This window comes from Chiloscyllium plagiosum, chromosome 24 (assembly GCF_004010195.1).
Source record: "Chiloscyllium plagiosum isolate BGI_BamShark_2017 chromosome 24, ASM401019v2, whole genome shotgun sequence".
In the NCBI taxonomy this organism is placed as follows: domain Eukaryota; kingdom Metazoa; phylum Chordata; class Chondrichthyes; order Orectolobiformes; family Hemiscylliidae; genus Chiloscyllium; species Chiloscyllium plagiosum.
This window is the reverse complement of record NC_057733.1, coordinates 45,250,558-45,258,800: the sequence shown is the minus strand read 5'-3', so window position 1 is coordinate 45,258,800 and position 8,243 is coordinate 45,250,558. Positions and strand designations below refer to the sequence as shown.

Genomic DNA, 8,243 nt, shown 5'->3' with positions numbered 1-8,243 from the left:
TCTCTGGACTCATAGCAGAAGCTGTAATGCAAAGGTTAGAACAAACAGTCTTACCGCAAATTCAACCCAAACTCTGGGTCAGATATGTGGATGACACCTTTGTAATCATTAAAAACACAGAAATAGAGAACACACACCGGATCATCAACGCCACACTCACAGGAATCAGATTCACTAGAGAGGAAGAAAAGGACAACCAACTCCCATTCCTAGAAGTGATGGTACAGAGAACACAGAACGGAGAATTCACCACAAAGGTATACAGGAAAGCCACACACACAGACCAAGTCCTAAACTACGAAAGCAACAACTCCAACACACACAAAAGAAGTTGCATCAAGACACTATTCAAAAGGGCCACAACTCACTGCAGTATACCAGAACTGCAAAGAGAGGAAGAACAACACCTATACAATGTATTCGCCAAAACCGGATACCCGCGCAATTTCATCAACAGATGCCTAAGGGAAAGACAACGGAATGAAGACATGCCGCAACCCAAAGGACTAGCCACACTACCATACATCAAGAGCATTTCCAAATTTCCAGACTACTGCGACCACTAGGACTCCTAACAGCACACAAACCAACAGCCACTCTCAAACAACAACTCCCAGAACGAAGGACCCAATACCCAGCATGAGCAAAACCAAAGTTGTGTACAAAATCCCATGCAAGGACTGCACAAAACACTACATAGGACAAACTGGAAGACAGCTAACGATCCCCATCCATGAACACCAAATAGCCACAAAACAACACGACCAGCTATCCTTATTAGCCACACACGCAAATGACAAGCAACATGAATTCGACTGGGACAACACTATTATAATAGGACAAGCCAAACAGAGAACAACCAGGGAATTCCTAGAGGCATGGCACTCATCCACAGATTCAATCAATAAGCACATCGACCTGGACCCAATATACCGACCACGGCAACGGACAGCTGGAAATGACAACCGGAAGTGGCAGATTCAAACCATTACAAATGCCGGAGGAAAGATCACAGAAGCGCTTCACAGGAGGCTCCCAAGCACTGAGGATGTCACCTAGACAGGGGACGAAACGTCTGCAATACAAATTCCCAGCTAGGATAGAATATCACAGATGATTGAGTTTTGGTCAAGTTGCTGGCTTGGGATCCCTCTCTGCTTTTTATATGCGCATGCTTTTAAAGAAGGGTGCACCATTTACTAACAAGATCCAGGTGATTTCAAAACTCGTGTGAAGCCTTCAGAGTGTCCTTTAACACACCCTTCGATCACCGTGACAGTGCACCCAGATTAAGCTCTCCACAGGAAAGGCACTTTGGTACACCAGGGTCAGGCATTCTGGCTGCCCCAACTCCGTTGCGACTGCTGCAATATTGGATAGATTCTTGGCATATCAACATGGGTGAGAATGTCAGTGTCATTAGACTCTTCAATCCAGGTTTTTTAAAAAAATGATTCATCTGCCATGGTGGAGTCAAACCTGAGTTCCCAGAACATTACCTGAGAATCTAAATTAACAGACCTAATATCACTAGGTCCTCGGCTTCCCAAGTCCCATATGCATAGAGCAGTGCGGAATAGACTATTGTTTGCCAAGTCTCAGTTTGGTAAGCTTCCTACTCTCCTTCATTCCTTCTGATCTTTGAAATATGCTGAAGGTTACACTTGTTTTGATTATTCTTGAATAGTCTTATTGTCAATACAGCTATCTCAAGGGAGTCTGCTGCCAAGTTAAGTGAAATTACCCAGTTCTGACATGGATTGAAACATCGAGATGGTGCTTTCCTGGAGCAAGCTGGTACATTATTTCACTTTACTTTATAATAATGACACAGTTTTAATATGCATGAGAAAACAAGCCCAGCTCCATGTATGCCTATGGAGACTCTGGTCTTTGCCTGGAGTTGGCTGTGATTGTGCAGTTTCCAGTTCATTTGGGTGGCAACATGACTACCATCCAAGACACGTGTGAGCAAGCCGTCCATCGTGGAACTATTGAGCCACTGTATAATTCTCTCAGGGCATTCAAATTTCTTCATCACCTTCCAAAGGCTCTCATGGCTGACTGAGTCAAATGCCTTGGTCAGGTCAATAAATATGTCGAGATCCATGTTCTGTTCTTGGCATTTCTCCTACAGCTATCCAATGGCAAACACCTTCAGATCAGCAATCATTAGCCAGATGATGCATGCACCTTTTCCACAAAGCCAACATGGTTTGCCATAGCTTAGAGGGAACAAAAAATGTATCTGCTGGAAAATGGTTTCCTAAAATGCAATGCTTCTGTGCACATGCATATCATGAATAATCATGCTCAATAAAGATGATAGTTTTCATAAGGTGTCCCATTATTTGCATTGCCACATCTCTTACTTAGAATGGATTAAAATATACTGCAGCACTTTGTTTTTTCCATCCTTGCTAGATGCTGAGATGAAACGTGTAGGCAGCAGGTCAGCAGCATCTACCAAGCTTGCTGTCTCACAGCTGCTTTTTTTTGTACTCACTGCCATCCTCCACACAGCTACCAAAGCTGCAGCTTTGGATACGTTCAAAAGCATTCCATGAATGACTAATTTGTTTGCAGTATTTTCTCACGAACATTTAATTCATAACTTTTATCAATCTTCAAAGAAAATTATTGAAATTCTAAAAATGCTATTATTTGCTTTTTGATTTGAACTGCAGGTTAAAACACGATCCAGGTAAGGCTGGTTTTGGTCAAAATGAGACATGATACCAGAGGAATGATGTGTGTTCAGATGTCCAGTCATTCTCACACTTCACATTGCAGGTCAGATACAGAGCAAAGCATCTGCTCTGCTCAAACATACACCTCAACTCTTGGTGAAGAAAAACATTCCACATTGGCCAAGATATAAACAGTGCAAAATAAATGCAAGTTCTTCCATTAATCTGGGTTGGCTTTGAACCTAAGAGATGACTGAGTATTCTGGTAACCCAGTCTGCCACCCAGAGCTTTTCTCCTTCTGACACCCTAAAGGTAATATTTTCTGAAGCAATGTATTACGAAGAAATTAAAAGCATGAAAATATTTGTCCAATATGTGAGCTATCTGCATTTAACTTTATAAATCTGGATCTTATCAATGTTGCTTAGACAGTTCCATACCAGATATTTTCTTGTACAGAGATGAATATAATTAGAAATCTCTGAGAGATAAGTGTTCTGGTGTCTGAGAAACAGGGCACACTGGCAATTTCGATTGAGCAAGACACCTCTGAGATTATAGAGTCAAAGAGCTGTACGGCATGGAAGCAGACTCTTCCGCTCAACTTGTCCATGCTGACTAGATACCCTAAATTAATTTAGTTCCACTTGCCAGCATTTGACACAAATCCCTCTAAACCCTTCCTATTCATACCATCCAGACACCTTTGCACTTGAACCAGCCTCCACCACTTCCTCTGGCAGCTCATTCCATACACACACCACCCTGTGTGTGAAAAAGTTGCAACTCATGGCCCCTTTTAAATCTTTCCCCTCTCACCATAAACCTATGCCATCTCGTTTGGGAACCCCCCCCACCCCAGGGGAAAGACCTTGTCTATTTATCTGATCCATGCTCCTCATGATTTTATGAGCTGCAATAAGGTCACCCCTCAGCCTCTGACACTCCAGGGAAAACAGCCTAAGCCTATTCAGCCTCTCCTTACAGCATCCCTCCCTGGCAATATTCTTGTAAATCTTTCCTGAGCACGTTCAAGTTTCACAAAATCTTTCCTATGGCAGGGAGACCAGAATTGAATGCATTGAGAGAGTGTATAAGGAACATTGGGGGAATATGAATAGCTGATGTCAAGCTTCACTTTAGACCAAAAAACGAAAGGTGAAGAAACAATGAGGATTACAGAGAGGAGGAATAGTACCAAGCCCAAATGCTCGTGATTAGCAGGAGCAGGAGAGGACACTTTGACATTACTACTATCAGAGTGTTAGCAAGATGGCACGAGACTCAGCAAATGAGTGAATTGGGAATTGAGAGACAGCAACAGCCAAAGTAAGAACAAAGGGAAAACTGACAAGGAAGATTGCAATGGACAGAAGGCAGTAAATGTGGAGTTGCAAGTTAATCAGTTTGGAATATTTTCCCTTGTATCATATCCCACAGTGCAGATGAGGACAGGATAAACCCCTCAGGCATGAGAACAATGATTAAGTCTGAGGTGAAGTTGGGCTTTTCAATTATTTGAAATATGAGTTGAAAGTAACTGCATGACTTTTATAAACTATTTCCTGCATTCACCTAGCCCTACAAAATTTAAGGATCAAATTAAATTTGCACTTCCTTCTTACATATGGACTATATTAATGCTTCACAGTAGATTAAAAGATTTTCGATGATTTTATATACAGAGCAGATTCTAACACTAATTCCCAAAGATCCCAAGCTGGTGATAAAAACAATCTCAAGATTTATCACTGTCCTGTATTCATATTTTAATGGATGTAGCTTTTTGCAAATGTACACAACATGCATACTATAATTCAACCTTGACGTTTTAGCCAACGAATTAGAATTCCAAATTAAGTTTGCTGGGTTTGCTAGATATAAAATGGAAGAGAGGGTGGGCTGATGGAAAGGTGAAATACTTGTTAATCAGAAATAAAAGTTTTTTGTCTTCACATGAAATGAAGAGTATTCAATAATGGCTTCAAAGCAATGTGTCATTTTCATGAGAATTCTATGAATTCTTCAAGGGACTATTCCTTCTTTCACAATTGATTGGCACAAGTTTTTAAAGGCAAGAGTCATTCCAATGCAAGCATTTCCATGCTTAGTAGTTTTGTTCAACACCTCAGGTCTGTGGTCAGTTACATTCTCCATGTAAGCAGCTCATCCTGAAATACAGCACACTGTAAACCTCAGAAAAACCAGTTTCATGCTCATTGTCCAAAAACAATCTCTGCATTCTGTAAAAAAAGTTATAAATGATTCATTGAGCTGCGTTCAGTTCTCAGATAACCATTTCTTTTGTCCATAAATAGAATGTAATTTATTATAGAACGTAGAACACTACAGCACAGAACAGGCCCTTCAGCCCACGATGTTGTGCCAACCATTGATCCTATGCATGTCCAGCAGTCTCTTAAATGTCCCCAATGACCTTGCTTCCACAACTGCTGCTGGCAACGCATTCCATGCTCTCACAACTCTCTGTGGAAAGAACCCGCCTCTGACATCCCCTCTATACTTGCCTCCAACCATCTTAAAATTATGACCCCTCGCGATAGCCATTTCTGCCCTGGGAAATAGTCTCTGGCTATCGACATTACCTATGCCTCTCATTATCTTGTATTATGAAATAGCATACTGGAAGACTAACGCTGTGGTGTATTAATGTCATGTCAATCACATTGTTATGGTATCAGGTGTTAAATAAATAATTATTAAACACATTTCATTCCAAAAAATGGTCTCATGGTGCAGTAGCAGGGTCCTGACATCTTGGCCAGAAGGTCTGGGTTTAAGTCACTCTGCCACAGAGATGCACCATCACACATTCAAACAAGTTGATTAAAAAAAAATGAATAAGTTAAAAGAGGACAGGTGGGCAGGGGAGACAGGAGATTTGCAAGACTTGCATTAGAGAGAATAAAGTTGCTGTCAAGGAAAAGCTGTGTCTTAATTCCCTATTCACTACTTGGCTGTGGTCCATTTAACATGCTGGACAAGCCAAATAACCTCTAATAAGCAAGAAACTGGAATTAGGCTAAATTTGCAGAGAATGAAATTGTAGTTTTCACACTGCATGAAAGCTTAAGGAAACTTTCAGTCTATTTACACAAGAAAAGTAATATAAAGAGACAAAGAACAAACAACTGAGTTTCAAATTGGTCACGTTTTCACAGACGCTTCTTTACTGCTTAGTGCCCACGGCACAGTTTCCATTCCAGCAGAGAGAGAAGCCATCAGTGTTTCAGTATTGCCCAGGAACTTCAGATGGAGGTCAAAATGCTGCCCGTCACAACTGTGGATCTCAGTGCTCAAGTAGGTTATCGAGGGCTACCTTGGAAAATTGGCAAACTGACTGTGAAGCACAAACCTACAACTCTCTTTTATAATCCCACTATTGCCACTCCACCAATGCCACATCAGCTGTCTCTCAACTGCTAACACATATGTGAAAAGAACAGCATTTGAAGCTGGGCCCTGCCCTGAGGTGCACTAGGGTGTTCTGTTAGGCTATCTAGAGTCTCCTTACAATGAAAATCAGCAGCCTTGCTACCAGCCACCCTTCAGCCATTGGAGAAGTACTAGCCCAGGGAAAAAGGTAACAGTAAGAAATGCATTACTCAAGGATGAAAGTTTGTTTAAGAGAAAGGATAGAGGATACTTACCAACTTTTCACAATTTTAGTGATATATGGTGAGGATTTAAATATTCTTTGGAAAATTCAAAAGGACATGTCAAGCCATATTACTATCTATTCCAGTAATACGAAATGCATGCTCTATGGATTAGTTAAAAATGAAAATTATCAGCAGCTATTTTCAATATTATAATTCAAGTGAATAACCTCAAGAAAAGGATGTTCAAAGGCAAAAGTTTTTCCCCCACTTTAATGATTCATTGGCCACAGAATTTCAACTACATCTACATAAGCAAAGAAGGGTAGACAAGTAAAACTTGCCACAAGTATTGCTTCCCACAGCTCTGAATTTTGAAAATCACATTGATATTCTCAGTATCTCCAAAGACAGTCTATTTTCAAAGAAATGGTAGAGATTTCTAGAGCTCCTGGTATAAGTGTACGCATTTGACTTTGTTATCTTGTATAGACTACACCATTTCATCGATTATTCTCTAGTTCAGAGGTCAGGAACAGCTACATTCAAATCTCACCCAATACAATTATTAATGTATTTGCAGAAACCGTTAAAATTAAGGCTATTTTTCATGTTGAGACTCTCATTCTTACATGAGACATCATGCATTGGCCATGAATTTCTGATCATGCTGTCATTGTGGGAGTTTTGGGAATGGTATTAGATTACTACATTATTGAAATACTGCTACTGTGCTGAATATAGATCTCACAATAATAAAATACTGGCAGGAAGGGTAGTTCAAACTTCAAATGATCACTCTTAATTGTTTCTACTATGACAACTGTGTCAACTAAATACAGCAGAATTACTGTCAGCTCAGACTGGTAATATTCAGCTCGAGTGAGGATTATGCGTAGGATTGAAAGTTAACACTGGAGGCCGTGGACAGCAGTGAAAAGGGGGTGGGAGTGGGGTGTAAATGAGCATGTAGGCTCAAGATCAATACTGAAGGGTTCACTTTTAAAAGCCAATTGTTGCTCAGAAGAACAGTTTCACTAATCTGCTAAGTGAGTTCATTATTTTCTGATAGTCAGGAAGCTAGGTTAACTGAGTGATCCAAGGAGCTTTGATTACAACTGGCACTCCATACCAGATTGCTGTGGAAGGCGGCAGTATACTGATTCAGTCCTTGCCTTTCTTCACCAAGTAATTGGTATTTCTGCATCATCAGAGTTTGAAAAATTACTCACGTGAAAGACAACTATCAAACAAAAATGATGGGGATGTGTTAATTTTTACATCCATGAGTCAATGCTCTGGTACAAGTCAATTTGGGGCAGTGACAGTCAACTGCCACAAAAGACTCAGACATTTTACAGGAATGACTGATGCCACTTAATGTAATAATGATGTGAACTATCAATATTTGAGTATTCGAGCCACTGTCCTCTGTAAAAGCCAGAACAATAATCCATACCTTATTTCTTCCCTCCTACTTTGGATATAACCTTTTGCTTCAGGTAGGGTCATAACTATGTTCTTGCCACAAAATTCATTATTAAATAAGAGTATTATTAAATAATGGAAAACTAACGAACAGCCAAAGTGTGGATATTCAGCTTTAAAAACAGCAATATGCTTCAATGCATCCGTCTCTTGTAAGTCAGAAACAGCTAACCTCACTGTGTCATGAGCTTAAATTTGTTCCTGGAAGTGAAGGAATTTATTATGTATTAATATCTCAAACTTATACAGATACAAAATAATGCATCAAATTTTACATCCACCTAAACCAAAGCTAAAGACAACAGGGCCTTTATTTGACATCTTACCTGAGAAGCACTGTAGCATTTGGGAAATGTTGTTCGAAAATGAAAGTCTTATGTCCCCAAGCCCTGTTTGAAGTTCAAACCCAGTGTAACTCACTGGATCATAAGTGAGGTTGCTACC

The 8,243-nt window shown here is 40.2% G+C and overlaps 1 protein-coding gene across 1 annotated transcript in view; it reads right to left on the bottom strand.

Annotated features, from left to right (window-relative positions):
• The window catches only part of rptor (regulatory associated protein of MTOR, complex 1), a 396,655-nt gene that overhangs the window by 117,400 nt on the left and 271,012 nt on the right, over window positions 1-8,243 (bottom strand). The gene's annotated exons all lie outside the window — the stretch shown is intronic.